Source organism: Oncorhynchus masou, chromosome 33, assembly GCF_036934945.1.
Source record: "Oncorhynchus masou masou isolate Uvic2021 chromosome 33, UVic_Omas_1.1, whole genome shotgun sequence".
In the NCBI taxonomy this organism is placed as follows: Eukaryota; Metazoa; Chordata; class Actinopteri; order Salmoniformes; family Salmonidae; genus Oncorhynchus; species Oncorhynchus masou.
In genome coordinates, this window is record NC_088244.1 from 37202954 (window position 1) to 37222169 (window position 19216).

The following is a 19216-nucleotide window of genomic DNA, read 5'->3' on the forward strand; positions in this document are numbered from 1 at the left end:
CTAATAAAGGCTCGGCTTACAACAAGGGAATCAAATGATTTTACAGTTTTTTTTACGAGCAGAAAGATTACAGCCCCACATTTCAAACTCATTGAATTTACTCGCTGGGTTATTTTGGAAAGTTATTGACAATTCATTTTACAAGTACTTTTAAATACTTAAAATGAAAAAAAAAATCCACATAACACGTATAACAGATCCTACAGTCTGTACGAGTTGATCTTCAGCATGGATGAACTAAGATATCCATATAGATTTGATCATACTCACTCTGTCGTTCACTGTGCCCTGCGTGGCCTCTGAATGGAAAAGGACAGTGACCTGATTTTACAGTAATGGACAGAGCATTAATACAGGATGTACACCGGAGAGCAGTGATGGCTACAACAGGACTATAGCAGGGCTATTTGAGGGCGATGAACCTCGACGCGTTCACATGATCGGCTTGTCTTTGTTGACCTCTTGGCTGTTGCGTGGTATGTTCATCTATCTATGTGTGCATGTCGTTTACATACCATGTAGCCTATATACCATGTATTTATATCTAGGCATGTTGTATGTTTATCTAGCTTTATATGTTGCACATTTATATAATTCTACATACATTGTATATAAAACAACCGTTTCGTTTTTTAGATGCCATGTATCAACTTCAATTTGGGGACCAGTTTTCTTGGAATATTCCTTGACACAATTCCTCCATTGGGTGAAGAGGGGGCCATAGATACACTGTCAGAGGAGGCAGATGAGGCAGATAGAACTAGAACCAGGGTATAACGTAGACTGTTCCCGAGTTCTCATGATGCAATACTCAATATCAACACGACAACATGCGCTTTGTGTGTGCTCCGCTGCCCCCTGGCAGACTCTAGCGGTACTACAACCTCCCTTGCTCACGTCGCTCTGCGATTACACCCGTAGAAATAGAAGATAACACACTATAATATTATCGTCACACCCATAGACAATATCCCATCTATGGTTGCATCACTCCCTGTCTTAAGGAGCACCTCGCTGTCTTAGCATACACGCTTGTCAGACGTAACCACCGAGTGTGAGGTTTGTTGATGAAGTTATGAAGTCGGTGTCATCTGCGGTCGTTGGAATTCAACGACGTGCACCACAGTCAACCAACGCTTACGTCACAACCGAATGCATTGCACCATGGCTCTCTAGTCTCAGTCGTAGTAAAACTGTAGTTACACACACTTCCGACTCAGAGAGCTGCCTGCGTCAGTGATGAGAACCATTCGAGCTACATTCCACACGCACTGTTCACCACCACACTAAGACATGCAGTATTCTGCCTTAGACGGGCAGTAGATGAAATTAAACCAACTGAAGAATGTGCATCATGTGTTTCTACATCTCACAAAAAAAAATCGGATCAAATTAAGACTATTATTGTGACACATTCCACTACTCTTTCTGTTTCTTCTAGCTTCTGATTACATTGTATTAAGCATACACACGCACGCGCGCGCGCGCACACACACACACACACACCAATGTAGTTCCATTTCAGAAATTCAGTGTGCAGTCTCCTTGTAGAGATCCTATCCCCTCAGTTCTGTCAGAACAATCCCTTTGTCAAAATGTTCCACTAGAAACCACAGGTTAGATTAAACCACAGGTTGGATTAAACCACAGGTTGGATTAAACCACAGGTTGGATTAAACCACAGGTTGGATCTTTAAACGGACAACCACCTTCCTTCAATGTGGGCATCCTCTTCTCTCATCGTGACTCACCCTCACAACATGAGTTACTGTAGGTGAAGGGTTAGGTTGAGACTTTATGCCACCACCGCTCCCGGAGCTGCGTACTATGCTGCAGTCTGCAGTCTGCCTATAGGTGGCAGCACAGCCCCTGAGACTAGTACACCGCCTGGCTTCAGTAAGCCTGTCTGATGGCTGGCAGGGCACTCTGATGCCTTAGCAGACACATCCAGGTACTAATACGGGACCACAGAGAGAGAATCCCCTAGCTTCGTAGTGTCTCGGTCTCTCTGACCTGGGAAAACAACCTCCAGTGACCAACGGAGCTCTTCATAACTCATATCAGGTTTGGGGTCAATTCTATTTCAATTCCATTAAACTCAGACGGTGAACTGAATATTCCAATTCCAATGCTTTTAACTTTGTGAGTTTGAAATTGGAATTTGGTTTACTTTCTGAGTTCTCTAGAATTGAAATGGAACTGACCCCAACCCTTTGATGCTGAGAATTGTCCTGCAAAGCAAACATGCAGTGTATTCGAGTTTGAAAAAGGCCTCTACAGTTTGTAACTTCCCCTTAGAAATGTTAGACTTGATTTGCCCTAGCGATAAATGTATCAACCCCTACAAAAAATCACCATTCATTATGATCCACGTAATAATTCACATGTCCTGTTGCTGCAGGATTATTTTCCTGCCGTAGAAAACTTGCTCAAATTAAGAACCTGACATCTGTGCACCTTCATGCTTTCACCTCCACAGGTAACCATAGATACCGAGCCATAGAATGCAGAACACTCAACTCATTATCATCCTCTAGCTTTAAATGCGTTGATAATCCCTTACATTATTTTGTATGCGGAACGCAACATTGTCCCTTTGTCTCTTTCAAGGATGCTGAGTGGTCACATGATAGAAGCCTAGAGTAGACCAGGGCCATATCCACATAGAGTCTCAGAGTGGAAGTGGCTGATATAAGATCAGTTTGTTCTTTCACATGATGATGAATGTAGGTTCTAAAAGACAAGGGGAACCTTCTTCCGAAATCAGCAGTCCCACTCGGAGATGTTTTTTGAACACGGACCCTGTGTCACTGAACCCGGTTTGCACCGGCTTGAAGTCAGCTCTGCTCAGCGCATAATGACATCATCAATGATCTTTGGAGCGGAACCAAAGGCTGCAAGGCGTTTTAAATGAATTAACAAACGGCCTTAAATTAAAAGAGGGCGTCACAGGTCAGACAGTGAAGGCATTTATCAATTCAATGGGCACTCTCATAAATGTGGTCTCCCTCTAGTCTGTTGTTCCTCTATGCCTGTCACAGACAGACAGACAGACAGACAGACAGACAGACAGACAGACAGAGAGACAGACAGACAGACAGACAGACAGACAGACAGACAGAAAGACAGACAGACAGACAGACAGACAGACAGACAGACAGACAGACAGACAGACAGAGAGACAGACAGACAGACAGACAGACAGACAGCTATTCTATTTAAGGACAAAGCAAATACATCCTGTACTGTACATGTCAATGAGAACTATGATTTTGAGACTCACAATTTACTGTAAAATGGTCTTTCTTTACAATTTCAATACGAATTCTCGGCATTGCCCATTGTCAGCAACTTTTAACCTGAAATTGGACTTTTGACTTAAATGCCTCTGCATCATATCTCAGTACTTTTCTTTTCGTTTGGGGAAAAAAATCCTATCAAGCGCAGGTAATAAAGAAGCAACCAATCCAGAATGCTGTCACACAGCGTTCTGACAAAGTGTGAATTAAACTATCCCAACAATATGGTCTTGTCTTTTATTTCAAACAGCTGCCCAGCCGGCCAGTACATATCGGACCAATCTCTGAGAGACAAGTCAATCTCTTCTGGCTCTGCCAAATACAGTTTCCTTAGGCAGCCTTAGGATAAATCAATCCCTGGATAGCAACAGAAACACAATCAATAAAATAATAAAGCTAGCATGGAAACAAACCACAGAGGAGATGGAACTGATGGACGGAGGGAAGAGGGGGAAGGATGGATGGAGAGGGGGGTCAAGAGAGACGGATGGAGAGACAAGGATGGAGAGAGGGATTGAGATATGGAAAGAGGGAGGGAGGGAAGGAGGGAGGGAGGGAGGGAGGGAGGGATGGAGGGAGGGAGGGATGGAGGGAGGGAGGGAGGGAGGGGGAGAGGGAGGGAGGGAGGGGGAGAGGTGAAGAGAGAGAGGGATGAGGGGATGAGAGAGAGATGGACGGAGAGAGAGAGGGGGATTGTGAGGATGAGTAGGGGTGCATCACATAAAGCACATGGTGAGGAGGAGGAGGAGGAGGAGGAGGAGAGAAAAATAAATGGAGGAATAGGAGGAATGAGGAATATTCAGGGAGAGGCGGAGGAGGAGTGCAAATGAGGAGAGAGCGATAGAGGGAAGAGATGGGAGAGTGAGATAAAGAGAGAGAAAGAGAGATAAAAGATTGAAGGAGAGAAAAAACGGGAGTGTAGAAGTGATTTATGCTAGTTGTATAATTTTCTACAACGCTGTTCCCTTCTCCCCCCACGCTCTTCTCTCTCTCGCCCTATCTCCCTCTCTCTCTCTTTCTGCCCTCTCCCTCTCTCCTGCCCTCTGTCTCCCTCTCATACTCCTCCCTCTTTCTCTCCTCCTTCCTCAGCCTCATCAGCCAGTGCCCCCCTCCTCCTCTTTTCCACTCTTCCTCCTTCTCTAACACCAAGACAGAGCCCCCTCCCCTGCCCATCCACCCATCCACCCATCGCCATCAACACCACCCTCACCAGCCAACCAATGATTAAGATTCTGCCCTGATGCCGCTGCAGCACTTTGCAAATGGAAGACTGGACATAATCTCCCTAAAATGCTATTTTTTATCACCTATTTCCCCTTCATCAGCCTGCCACGATGCACGATTGATAGCTGATGGCACCACTGACAACTCAACATTTTTATGGCCAGATTTATAGGCTATCTGCTCCTGGCTTTTTATTGCTCAAACTCTGTAAAAACGCGTATTTCTCAGATAAGGAAAGGGAGCGCGCAGTGTCTTCTGTGCGTATGGAGCGGTATTACACAGACAGATACATGTATGGCTATAAGGAAGCAAGACAAGTCCAGCACATCACTGCTTTGCAGTCTGGACTGGGATGGGGACTTCTGGGGTTCTGAAGGAGCATAGGCTTTCATCCGAAGACACTTACAGTCGTGCTTGCATACATCTCACGTACGGGTGGTCCTGAGAATCGAACTCGCCATCCTGGCATTGCTCTACCAACTTGAGCTACAGAGGACCAGTATTCACACGGGAGTCGTGAGAGGCTGCCACATACTTTATCAGCACGACACAGCATACTGATCTCCTCCTCATCAAGTCTGACATCATAGTCAATCAGCATGATTGCTACCCAGCTTTTCTCACCATTCCCGACTCTACAGGCAACATTACATTTTTTTTTACCAGTTTGTGAAACAGACAAACATGTCCCAATCAACACACACAATTGCACTGCTTTCCCAAGTCCTACCCCTCATTCGTATTCTAGCCCACAACCCTAACTCACCAGGCTTTACCCTTTATTTCTTACCAACCCAATTAATCAACCCATCGCCACGTTACCCTCAACCGTGTTATCGGGAGCTGCAGCTTTCAGCACCGCGTTTACTCTACAACCATTATTCGTCAATCTCACGTTCGTAATCACTCATTACAGCCACCGCTATACAGCCACTAAACAGCCATCCCTCAGCGTTTCACCGTAAATCACACCGTTTACTGTCAACACGTGAGCTTAGGCGTACACGTGTAAAATGGTTGTCTGCGTGAAAAGCAGTCTTACTTTGTTAATATTGTTACGTTTATTTGTTGCAGGGACAGTGCACAATAATCAACATTTCAGTTAAAGTGACGTTTTTTTCCGATAGCCCCTATGCATGTTATTAAAAACGCGCAAAATGTAAAAACAAACGGACAATGAGCACATACTTTGCAACACATGACAATAAACCATTAGCACGCAGAGCAATAACACAAAAAGCATCCAAACAAAACTAAACAACATGGAAAGCGGCTATACACAGATCATTTATTTGACAAGGCAAGTCAGTTAAGAATCAACTCTTATTTACAATGACGGCCTACACCAGCCAAACAACGGGTCAATTGTGCGCAGCCCTATGGATCTCCCAATCACTTCCGGTTGTGATAGAGCCTGGATTCAAACCAATGAGACGCAGTGCCTTAGACCTCTGCGCCACTTGTGAGCTCACGCGTTGATATTCACAGCAGTAAGAGAAGCAGTATCGTGTTAATTGAAGCTACTGTATGTTTGGTGACATTTGGTGACCTGTACAGTGAGGTAAAGATTTATGCATAGTGTGCAGTGTATGTGAGGTCCCTTAGAGCAAACTACACTGAACCCAGCTCGACTCAGCTCACTGAAATCAGATGTATAACCTGGTTTCTCGTCTCCGTTCCTCTCCTCTCTCCATCACACCCTAGATGAGCATGGCAGAGCCCAGACATACAGCGTCCAAAGCCCAGACATACACCCATGGGTACCAGAGTTGGGCTCAATTAAGAATTGAATCGAGAATGTCTCATCAATTCCAATTCAATTCTTGAATTGGAATTGAATTTGAATTGAGGTAGTTAACAGGATACGGATTTGCAATTCGAATATGAATTCAGTTCAATTCAATGAAATGAAAATGCCTGTTCTATTCTTTATTAGGTGTAGTCTATACAAACATGCATCTCGTACATAAAACATCAAACATATCGTTATATACATGCATATAACATATTGTTGAAACAATTGATACTCAGGACAAACTTAAAATGAACGATCAAGGAAAACAAAACCTGTCTACGAATATTCTTATTTATATTTCATGAAACACTGACATTTCCTTCAATATGGGGAATATAGTATATCTCGTAGAACAAATTAGTGTAGCCCTCATCTTGACCCTGAGCCCTTCAAGAAAAAGCCACGCAAATTAAATGTTTGGTGGAAATATAATTAGACTATTCTAAGCACTAAAGTTAAAAGAAACACCCTTGAACGGGGGTATATTTTGTATCTGGAAGTGTAACCTGGGAGAGTCATTGAACATGGAGTTTATTTGAATCGCACGGAATTCAATTCAGTTCGAATTTCATCTCATGAGTTGAATAGGAGTGGATTCCAAAATTCTAAATTGAGCCCAACCCTGATGGGGACTGGAGTGTGACATAGTCCCTTGGGGAGGGGAGAGTGGAGGAGAAGGGTGCGAGGGGGAGAGAGGGGAGGGGAGAGTGGAGGAGAAGGGTGCGAGTGGGAGAGAGGGGAGGGGAGAGTGGAGGAGAAGGGTGCGAGTGGGAGTGAGGGGAGGAGAGGGGGGAAGGGAGGAAGAGTGAGGGAACCAGCCCGATGAGATCAATGATTAATAGACAACCAGGACAAGGTAAGGTAATACCGTACATGCTTTAACTGGGCTAGCCCATAATTCATTAGGCTTACCAAGACGATGTGTGTGTGTGGGCGGGACATCTAGAAACCTTGCCTGTCATTTGAAAATGTGTTCCGTTGATTGAAATATTCTATAAGGAACCTTGTTTGCTGTTTGATATAGATGGAAATATTAGATATTGAAACTTTTCTCCCTTCACACTAAACACAGCATGTGGATTGTTGTAATTGTTTTAATACTTAAATACTTATCTTCAGTAGACGATCAAATCATTAGAGAACTTAAAATAAAGGAGGAGCTCAGATTTTTTTTTGCTGTATATTTCCACAGGAGCCACAGCTTGTTGTAAATGTTCCACTCGGTCTCTGTTTTCCGTGCTCTGTGTGTCTGGGGTTCAGGGGTGATGGTGGGAATTTTACGAGGTCGAATCTCGGGAATGGAAAATGTGTGTCTGAACTAACACGTTTAAATTCAGCTATCTCCCTACTGCCGTAAAGCCAGTAGTGCGAACTTCGTCCAGAGACAAGAAGGGCCTCTATTACATAACTTCTGAATACAACCTGGAAAATACATTCTCCACAGTCGGTGTTTGTTTTTACAGGTGTGAGTGTGGATCAGCATCACGGTGTGTGTCTTTGCTCTTTGCCTGGAACAGTTTGTGTGTATGTGTGTGTTTGTCTGTGTGCGTGCTCACACAGGCATGTCCCTGTTCCTGCTCTGTTTTTGTACGAGGCCTACAGTACCAGTCAAAAGCATGGACACACCTACTCATTCTGGGGTTTTTCTGCATTTGTACTATTTTCTACATTGTTGAGTGATAGTGAAGACATCAAAACTATGAAATAGCACATATGGAATCATGTAGTAACCAAAAAAGTGTTAAACAAATTCTTACACGGTAGCCACCCTTTGCCTTGATGACAGCTTTGCACACTCTTGGCATTCTCTCAATCAGCTTCACCTGGAATGCTTTTCCAACAGTCTTGAAGGAGTTCCCACATATGGTGAGCACTTGTTGGCTGCTTTTCCTTCACTCTGCGGTCCAACTCATACCAAACCATCTCAATTGGGTTGAGGTCGGGTGATTGTGGAGGCCAGGTCATCTGATGCAGCACCCCATCACTCTCTTTCTTGGTCAAATAGCCTGGAAGTGTGTTGGGTCATTGTCCTGTTGGAAACAAATGAAGGTCCCACTAAGCGCAAACCAGATGGGATGGCGTATTGCTGCAGAATGCTGTGGTAGCCATGCTGGTTCATTAAGTGTACCTTGAATTCAAAATAAATCATAGACAGTGTCACCAGCAAAGCACCCCCACACCATCACACCTCCTCCTCCATGCTTCACGGTGGGAACCACACATGCAGAGATAATCTGTTCACCTACTCTGCATCTCACAAAGACACAGCGGTTGGAACCAAAAATCTCAAATTTCGACTCATCAGACCAAAGGACAGATTTCCACTGGTCTAATGTCCATTGCTCATGTTTCTTGGCCCAAGCAAGTCTCTTCTTATTATTGGTGTCCTTTAGTATTGGTTTCTTTGAGGCAATTTGACCATGAAGGCCTGATTCACCCAGTCTCCTCTGAACAGTTGATGTTGAGATGTGTCAGTTACTTGAACTCTGTGAAGCATTTATTTGGGCTGCAATTTCGGAGGCTGGTAACTCTAATGAACGTATCCTCCACAGCAGAGGTAACTCTGGGTCTTCCTTTCATGTGGCGGTCCTCATGACAGCCAGGTAACTCTAATGAACTTATCCTCCACAGCAGAGGTAACTCTGGGTCTTCCTTTCCTGTGGCGGTCCTCATGACTGCCAGGTAACTCTAATGAACGTATCCTCTACAGCAGAGGTAACTCTGGGTCTTCCTTTCCTGTGGCGGTCCTCATGACAGCCAGGTTAATCATAGCGCTTGATTGTTTTTGCGACTGCACTTGAAGAAACTTTCAAAGTTCTGAACATTTTCCGGATTGACTGACCTTCATGTCTTAAAGTAATGATGGAATGTTGTTTCTCTTTGCTTATTTGAGCTGTTCTTGCCATAATATGGACTTTGTCTTTTACCAAATAGCGCTAACTTCTGTAATTCACCCTTGCCTTGTCACAACACAACTGATTGGCTCGAACGCATTAAGAAGGGAAAAAAAATCCACAAATGAACTTTTAACAAGGCACACCTGCTCATTGAAATGCATTCCAGGTGACTTCCTCATGAAGCTGGTTGAGAGAATGCTAAGAGTGTGCCAAGCTGTCATCAAGGCAGAGGGTGGCTACTTTAAAGATTCTCGAATATAACATATATTTTCATTTGTTTAACACTTTTTTGGTTACTACATGATTCCATATGTTATTTCATAGTTTTATTCTACAATGTAGAAAATAGTTTTAAAAAATAAAGAAAAGTCCTGGAATGAGTAGGTGTGTCCAAACTTTTGACTGGTACTGTATATTCCAGCTGCAATTGAGCTCCTGCTGAGGACTTGGCCCCTACACTGCCTGAACACACACACACACACACACACACACACACACACACACACACACACACACACACACACACACACACACACACACACACACACACACACACACACACACACACACACACACACACACAAGAGGGATAAAGTATACATTTTTTCTTAGTCATGGGACTATTTCAACATTCTTTAACACCCCCTCCCACAGGACACTTACACTATACCACAATCTTTGTGGTTTGTGACAACAGGATATCACATGATATCTCTCTCACACACACACACACACTCACACACACACACACACACACACACACACACACACACACACACACACACACACACACACACACACACACACACACACACACACACACACACACACACGCGCGCACACACACACTTGATCAGTGTGATCTTGTGAAGGTCTTGTGACTGTGGTTTTGCTTTTGAGGAAAGGTTTAGGGCAGGCTGTGGTTCATTATATTTTAAAACATTGGCAATGGCCTAAAAGTAACACACATGTTAATTTTACTGTCTCAAGTCAATCTTTCGCCATTTCACGAGCTCCACACTTTCTTACCCAGGTTACACTCTTTAGTTATATTGTTTAAAGGCAGTTCAAAGTTCAAATCTATACAATCACTTTCTCGTTTTCTCTGCAGGTCAACTTTCTGGACGTGGAGAAAGTTGAGAGGATGAACAAGGTAGGTAGTGTACACACACACACACACACACACACACACACACACACACACACACACACACACACACACACACACACACACACACACACACACACACACGCACACTCACAGGCTACTCTCCCCATGAGGCCCAAGGTAGCGGGTGAAGGCTCCATCCCTGCCCTCAGCCCTCCCTCTAGAACTTAATTGCTCTAATCATTCCCTGTAATTGCCATTGCATTCTCAGACCAACAGGGTTTTATAGAGGTGTAATGAGCAGGTATGCCCTGATAGCAGCTCTGGATCAACAGACACAGCACAGCGTAGCTCCGTGTTGTTTCGATTAAATTGACAGCTCTGTAGCACAATTTGGCTAACTGAGACACATCCAGACAGTTCCCATTTTCCAAAACAAAGTTAGGAAGACGTTGTTGTTGTGTACAAAAGAACAATGGGACTACAGGCCCATACAAGGTCCATATAACGCACCTCTCCGTCCGCAGCAGCTGGGATTTAGAGGGGATCTGTATGGCAAAGAAATGTGAATTAACGCATCACCTCATTGACATCCCAAGTCATCCTACACACTATGTATACAGTGGATAGTGCACAACAAAGGTGGGCAAGGGGCTGTATTGATTTGAACCGTGGTCTAATCTAAATGGCTGCTACTAGGTATAAAAAAAGGCATCTTTCTAGTAAAACCACCAATCAAGTAACTGTCTTTGGTTGCCCACTTTGAATAAATCTCTTCAAATCCATCAGTAATAAAGCAGCGGTGTGTGTGCGTCAACGTGTTTATGAGCGCACGTGTGTGTTTGTGTGTGGGCGCCTGTGTGTGTGTGTGTGTGTGTGTGTGCGTCAACGTGTTTATGAGCGCACGTGTGTGTTTGTGTGTGGGCGCCTGTGTGTGTGTGTGTGTGCGTGTGCGTCAACGTGTTTATGAGCGCACGTGTGTGTTTGTGTGTGGGCGCCTGTGTGTGTGTGTGTGTGTGTGTGTGTGTGTGTGTGTGTGTGTGTGTGTGTGTGCGTCTCACATTTTCCGAAGCCTGCTCTTTAGGACACTCCTCATTAGTGTGAATATTAATGAGAGGGGGGGGAGATGGGAAGAAAAATGTAAAAGGAATTTGGAAGAGCTTTTTAAAGGGGCCATTTCATCCGAATCGTTTTTTCTTCTTTCTTTTGCGGTCCTCTGAAGGCTCGTAACTGGCGGTCTATGAAGAGAGACATGCCGCAGTGGGGCTTCATTTAAAACCAGAAAGGTCACTGCGCTGAGAAAAGGTCTTCGGCTCAGCCAAAAATATAAAATGAGAAGGAAAGAAGAGAGAAGAGAGAGGTGGAGGAGAAGGGGAAAGTGGAGCGAAAGAGAGAGAGAGAGAGAGAGAGAGGGAGGGAGGGGAGTGGGGAAGAGAGAGAGGGAGAGGTTTAAATGAAAGACATACGACCATTATGGAAAGAGAGAGTGATAGTGGGGCACGCAAAAATGGAAAAGAAGGATGTCAGCAATGTAACGTTTAAAAAAAAAGAGAGGATAATGAACAAGAAGAGAACTGAAGTAGAGCGGAAATGTTGTCGGCCCAGGCAGCATCAAAACAGATGCGAGGAGGGAGTGCCATTTTTATTATCTCTAGTGGTCTTTTTCCACAGTCATTTATTATAATGGACAACCATTTGGAATATTCCAAAGCTATATCCAATCACAGAGTTGGAACGCCGATCTGTCCACCAATCTGTGCTGGCATAGCTCAGGCCCTTCAATGCCTGGTCGGAGTCTGGACTGAGCCCGACAGTCAGATGGGAAATTAACTTAGCCATTTGGAATTCAGAATAGACACGAATAACAATGACTTTCACAAACCAAATGTCTACTTCACAATACAACCAATTCATAGAAAGGCAAGTTTGTTTATTTGATGTGAAATACTGTAGTGTAAATCATGTCACTAAATGTTGGCCTTGCTATGTTGTCACCGCCACCACCCATCCCCCAGTTCTAACCCTACCTACAGCGTTCCTCCAACCAACCACCACCCCACACCCTCAATCACTAGTTTATCTATGAGCTCAGTGGAATTTATCCACTGGATTCCTGACTGCACCGCGTTACATAAAAGCCCACACGAGCCTAGTGGCTGGACACAACAGCATTCTAACGTAGAGCCTCGAACGCTCTGCACAGATAAGACGGCTTTGGTTTTAATGCCCCGAGCACACCGAGATGCGCCGGCTCACTTGTAAAAACGGAATGCCCCCCCCCCCCCCCCGTTCGCTTGTAAAAGCAGGCAGTATGGGCCAACAGGCAGCAGGCATTCAATTTAGACAAGCCTGAGGTCGAACTCTGGCCCCTTTAACAAGATATGCTTTATTGCAGTTGTGATTGGAATTGGGTGTTCGTTTTTTTAAAAGAGATCGGGAACGGATTGGGAATTTGAGAGGAGAAAATAAATTGATAACCCTTCTCTTCCCTTCCTTTATTCCCCCCCCCGTTCGCTTGTAAAAGCAGGCAGCCCAGAAGAAGGGGGAGGAGGGAGGATGGGGGAGGGGAGGAATAAAGGAAGGGAAGAGAAGGGTTATCAATTTATTTTCTCCTCTCAAATTCCCAATCCGTTCCCGATCTCTTTTAAAAAAACGAACACCCAATTCCAATCACAACTGCAATAAAGCATATCTTGTTAAAGGGGCCAGAGTTCGACCTCAGGCTTGTCTAAATTGAATGCCTGCTGCCTGTTGGCCCACTTTGCCTTGAAATACTGCAGCGCAGGGCAGCCAAAGCACAGCCCGTCTAGAGCGATGTAAAAACTGCAGAGAGGGCCCCCAATCACTATGCCTGTGGGAGCTGCATCCTAGCTGCCTCCTCCTGCCATTCAGTGGGTGTTTATTTGGATCACACGGACCACAGCAGAGCAGAGTGTGAGAGAGAGAGGGGACTTGGGGATTGTCCTGTCCTGTATGTGGGTGTGTAGTGTAATGAGGTGGTGGTTCTGTGCCAGTCAGTGTTGGAGGGGGAGCCAGACCAGGGAACTCAGGGGTACAGGGGAGGTGTTGGCGTGTGTTGTGTGTCTGTGTGTCATTGCCAGCGGCATCTCGCGTGTGTTTCCCCTCTTCCATCTTCCTCACTTCCAGCTCCGCTCAGGCATGGCCAGTGTCTGATCAGATGGCCGATCAAACACTAATCATTCCCTCACGGCCCATAGTGAAGTAAAGCTGTCATTAATTTTGCGGAATTACATCAAATGTGAGGCATTCTTTATGTGTCTGGGAGGCCGCAGGACAGTTATACGATGTAGGGCTGCTGCGCTAGGCAGATGGGGCAGCTCGGCCGTGCATACTAAATACCCACCCACCCACCGTCCGTCCATCCCCCACTCCTCTCCTCTCCTCCACCTCCCACTCCCTCCCCCTGTTTTGCTCTCATCTCAGTGGCTCTGTCTATCACTTATCCTGTCCTTTCCTCCTCCGCCATCCCCCCTCCCTCCCTTCCCCTGTTCTGCCCTCCTTTCAGTCACTTATCCTCTCTTATCCTCCTTTCTTTGTCCTCTACCCTTCCAGTGCCTTTGCTCAACTAAATTATTATATAACCCTTATTGGTTACTCCCTGACCCCCCCCTCACTGATTTTTATTATTTAACTGCTACCCTTGTGTGTCTAAAGCTCTCTGTTGTGGGGTGTCACCCAGCTTTGAATATCTTCTAACTATTCTGTCACCTAGTCAGTCATCCACCGCTGCTCAAAACACATCAAATGCAGAAGTATTCTAGAAAAGGTTGCAAGCTACTGCATGTTGCAGGCGACATGTACATCCAACGGCCATCTCTTACCAGTCCGGCGGACAGTAGACACTAGACAGTGTACTACTAGACACATAGAGGCCAAAATAACATCACAGTGGTCATGTTGTGTTGGGTTGCTGCAATGAAATAACCAGGATACCCTTGACCAGGTAAGTCTCTATACTGGAAAAAAAGGCAAATCAACACCAGGCCACAATTCTCCACCCGGGCATCCACACAACTTCTCAATATTGATTCTATAAAAAATAAATCAATAAAAAAAAGAATTGGAGAGGGGGTGAAGGAGAGGAAAGGAGGGTGTGGCGAAGAGAGAGAGTTTTGATGTGAGACAGCCTGGCAGCTGGACCTGCAGTCAGAAGCCTGGGCATGATCCAGCAAGGTCTGTAACAATCTGTCCGACAAAACGTGTGTGTGTGTGTGTGTACGTGACACCCAACTCCACTCTTGTTAAAACCCATCTTAACACACTCTTTATAGGCTACTCTCATGCAGTACACTGTATGTCTGCAAACAATGAACTGCTAATGACCACCTTATTTGGATCGCTGCAATGGGTTCACATCAAGCGACCAACCCTCTGACGAGTGGGCTGGTGTTGTTCATGTGACATTAAAATGCAGTAGGAGGTAAAAAACGATTACAGGTTCTTGTAGGAGTGATGTCACCTGTCAGAAGACAATGAAGTCCGGGGCACCATGTGCTGTGACATCATTTGAACGTGCCTACGGTGTTTGGTTAAAGTGAAATAACACTTTGCTCATTTTCTTTATACAACATATCAACATATCAACATTTCCCATCATTCCAGCTGTGAGCTGACAATTTCCAGTTCTGACATGCAAGAACAGACAGAACCAGGCATGGCGAAGGCATCTGGCTTGTGTCTACGTCAACTGAGAGTGGAGGCTCTGGAAGGTTCACTCAGACGGTTTGGTTGAAGTACACTGCCATCTGGTGTCTACGGAAGCAGATTGTACTGGGACCACGTGGCGCCATCACAATTCTCCACCCTTCTCGCACAGTATGTACTTACACACTTCCCATCGTGGATTTACCAACTGTGGAACCCCCTGTAGCATGTGAGCTCTGCCATGTCATACGGCATTTAGATGTAGCTTTTAAATGACCTTGAAAAGTGTATTCAAGTAAGACCTTCTTTGGATTCTTGTAAGTAACATGAGTTTGGCCGTGTCATCATTTACTGTAGCTTACATGTGGACATCATGCATTACCGTATTTCAAATAAACCCGTTTGCACTTGAAGAGCGTTTTGCAAGCCTACTTTAGTTTAAAGTTTCATGTTTGATTAGTCGTATGTATGGGATACACATGGTATACAGCGTCCAATGAAATGCTTACTGGCAGGTTCCTTGATGACAATGCAACAACAATAAGAAATAAGAAAAGACAAGAATACGAACATAAAGTAAATGGCTCAGTAGAATAGAATAAACACTTGAGCATAAATATAATACAGGAAGGCACAATTTAGAGTCTAATATTTAATCAATCAATCAATCACATTTATTTATAAAGCCCTTGTTACATCAGCCGATGTCACAAAGTGCTATACAGAAACCCAGGAGCCTAGGAAGAAACCTAGAGAGGAACCAGGCTCTGAGGGGTGGCCAGTCCTCTTCTTGCTGTGCCGGGTGGAGATTATAACAGTACATGGCCAAGATGTTCAAACGTTCATAGATGACCTTCAGGGTCAAATAATAATAATCACAGTGGTTGTAGAGGGTACAACAGGTCAGCACCTCAGGAGTAAATGTCAGTTGGCTTTTCATAGCCGATCATTCAGAGTTAGAGACAGCAGGTGAGGTTTAGAGAGAGAGAGTCGAAAACAGCAGGTCCAGGACAAGGTAGTGCGTCCGGTGAAAAGGTCAGGGTTCCATAGCCGCATGCAAAACAGTTGAAACTGGAGCAGCAGCACGACCAGGTGGAATGGGGACAGCAAGGAGTCATCAGGCCAGGTAGTCCTGAGTCATGGTCCTTGGGCTGAGGTATTCCGGGAGGGGAGGGAGAGAGATAGAGAAGTAAAGGGAGCATACTTAAATTCACACAAGACACCAGATAAGACAGGAGAAATAATCCAGATATAACAGACTGACCCTAGACCCCTGACACATAAACTATTGCAGCATAAATACATGTGTTGAGGGGCAAGTTTTTAAATTGTGTAGTATTTACCAATCATAATTGGTGCATTCAGAAAGTATTCAGACCCCTTCACTTTTCCATATTTTGTTGTGTTACAGCCTTATTCTAAAATGTATTAAATCGTTTTTCCCCACATCAATCTACCCACAATACCCCATAATGACAAAGCAAAAACAAGTTTTTAGAAATTTTTGCAAATGTATTACAAATAACAGCATTGGCTGTGTGCATAGGGTCGTTAGAAGGTGAACCTTCGCCCCAGCCTGAAGTCCTGAGCACTCTGGAGCAGATTTTCATTAAGGATCTTTCCATACTTTGATCTGTTCATCTTTCCCTCCATCCCGACTAGTCTCCCAGTCCCTGCCGCTGAAAAACATCCCACAGCACGATGCTACCACCACCATGCTTCACCGTAGGGATGGTATTAGCCAGGTGATGAGCAGTGCCTGGTTTCATCCAGACGTGATGCTTGGCATTCAGGCCAAAGAGTTCAATCTTGGTTCATCATACCAGAGAATCTCCGTTAGGTACCTTTTGGCAAACTCCAAGTGGGCTGTCATGTGCCTTTTACTGAGGATTTGCTTCCTTCTGGCCACTCTACCATAAAGGCCTGATTGCTGCTGTGCTGCAGAGATGGTTGTCCTTCTGAAAGGTACTCCCGTCTTCACAGAGGAATTCTGGAGCTCTGTCAGAGAGACCATCGGGTTCTTGGTCACCTCCCTGACCAAGGACCTCCTCCCCCAATTGCTCAGTTTGGCCGGGCAGCCCACTCTAGGAAGAGTCTTGGTGGTTCCAAACTTCTTTCACTGTGTTCTTGTGGAACTTCAATGCTGCGGAATTTGTTGATACCTTTCCCCAGATCTATGCCTCAACACAATCCTGTCTCGGAGTTCTTCAGGGAATTTCTTCAACCTCATGTGGGATCTATATGTAGACAGGTGTGTGCCTTTCCAAATCATGTCCAATCAATTGAATTTATCACAGGTGGACTCCAATCAAGTTGTAGAAACATCTCAAGGAGGATCACTGGAAACAGGATACACCTGAGCTTAATGTCGAGTCTCATAGCAAAGGGTCTGAAAACTTATGTAAATAAGGTATTTCTGTATTTATTTGTAATACATTTGCAGAAATGTCTAAACACCTGTTTTCACTGCGTCATTATGGGGTATTGTGTTTAGATTGATGAGGAAAAAAACAATTATTTAATACATTTTTAGAATAAGGCTATAATCTAACAAAATGTGGAAAAAGAGAAGGGGTCTGAATACTTTCCGAATGCATTGTATGTCTGTGTGGGTGTGTGTATGTCTGTGTGGGTGAGTGAGTGCATGTGTGCTAAGGTGAGCAGATCTCCTGGATGTGTGGGACTAGGGTCCCAGTGTTGTACTGGGCCGTCTTCACCCCCCACTGGAGGGCCTTGTGGCTGTGGACGGAGCAATTCTTGAACCAGGCCATGATGCAACCTTTCAGGATGCTCTCAGTGGTGCAGCGGTAGTATTTGAAGAGCACCTGGTTGGCATTCCACATCTCTTCAGCCGCCTTAGTTCATGTCAAGTCCTCAGAGGAAATGAAAACGGCTGATTCTCTCTACTGCAGTCCTGTTGATGTGGATCTGCTTCCGGAAGTCAACAATTAACTCCTTTGTTTTGATGACGTTGAGGGAGAGGTTGTTGTCCTGGCACCACAATACCAGTTCACTCATCTCCTCCCTATAGGCTGACTCGTTGTTGTTGGCTATCAGGACAACAACTAGGGTGTCGTCCGTAGACCTGATGATGGACTTGGGGCCTTGCAAAGCCACGCGGCCGGGGGGGTCCCTGTGTTAAGAGTCAGTGTTGAGGAGGTGTTGTTGCCAATCCTCACAGCCTGTGGTCTGCCCCTCTGCCCCTGGGGTCTGCCCCCTTACCATGAGACCGTCCTCCCCAATTAAGGTGCCACCAACCCCCTGTGTGTTGAATGCTGAACTGTAGACAATGAACCGCCTTCTCACATAGGTGTTCCTCTTGTCCAGATGTGTCATGGCCATGTGACTAGAGATGGAAATGCCATCCTCCGTGGATCTGATGGAGCGGTAGGCAAATTGGAGAGGCTCCAGTGGAGTGGGATGTCAGCCTCTCGAAGCACTTCATGATGACCGGAGTGAGTGCGACAGGGCGATAGTCATTTGGGCATGCCACCTTGTTTTTCTTGGGCACTGGGACGAGGGTGGTCTCCTTGAAGCAGGTGGGGACTACAGCCCGGGACAGGATGAAGATGTCCGGGAAGACACCATCCAGCTGGTCAGCACACACTCTGAGGACGTGGCCAAGGATACCATCTGGGCCGGCGGCTTTGTGAGTAGTCACGCTTTTTAAGAGTTTTTCTCATGTCAGCCTTGGAGAGGGAAAGCACCTGGTCGTCCGGAGCAGCGAGAGTCCTCCTGGATGGCTCAGTATTGGCTGCCTCGACGCGAGCATACAATGTGTTAAGCTTGTCTCGGGGTAGGCTTCGGTGGGCAGCTGGATTTACCTCTGTAGTCTGTGATAGTCTGTAGTCCTTTCCATATGCGTCGCGAGTCGAACATCAATTCCAGTTTGAGTCTGTATTGTCTTTTTACGCACCTAATGGATTGACGGAGCTCGTATCTGCTCATCATTGTACACGTTACTTGCCATTTAGTAATCTGAGTTTGTTCTGCTGACATTGAATGCTTCAGTACGGGCTCTCAGCATGGTACGGATTCCTCTGTTCATCTAGGGATTTTGGTTGGGGTATGTCCGGATTGTTATTGTGGGTACAACATCAAAAACACATTTCCTAATGAAGCCTGTGACGGACGATGTGTATTCCTCAATGTTTATGGATGAGTCCTAGGTGGATGAACCTTCGAACATATTCCAGTCAGTATTGTCAAAACAGTGCTGCAGCATTGA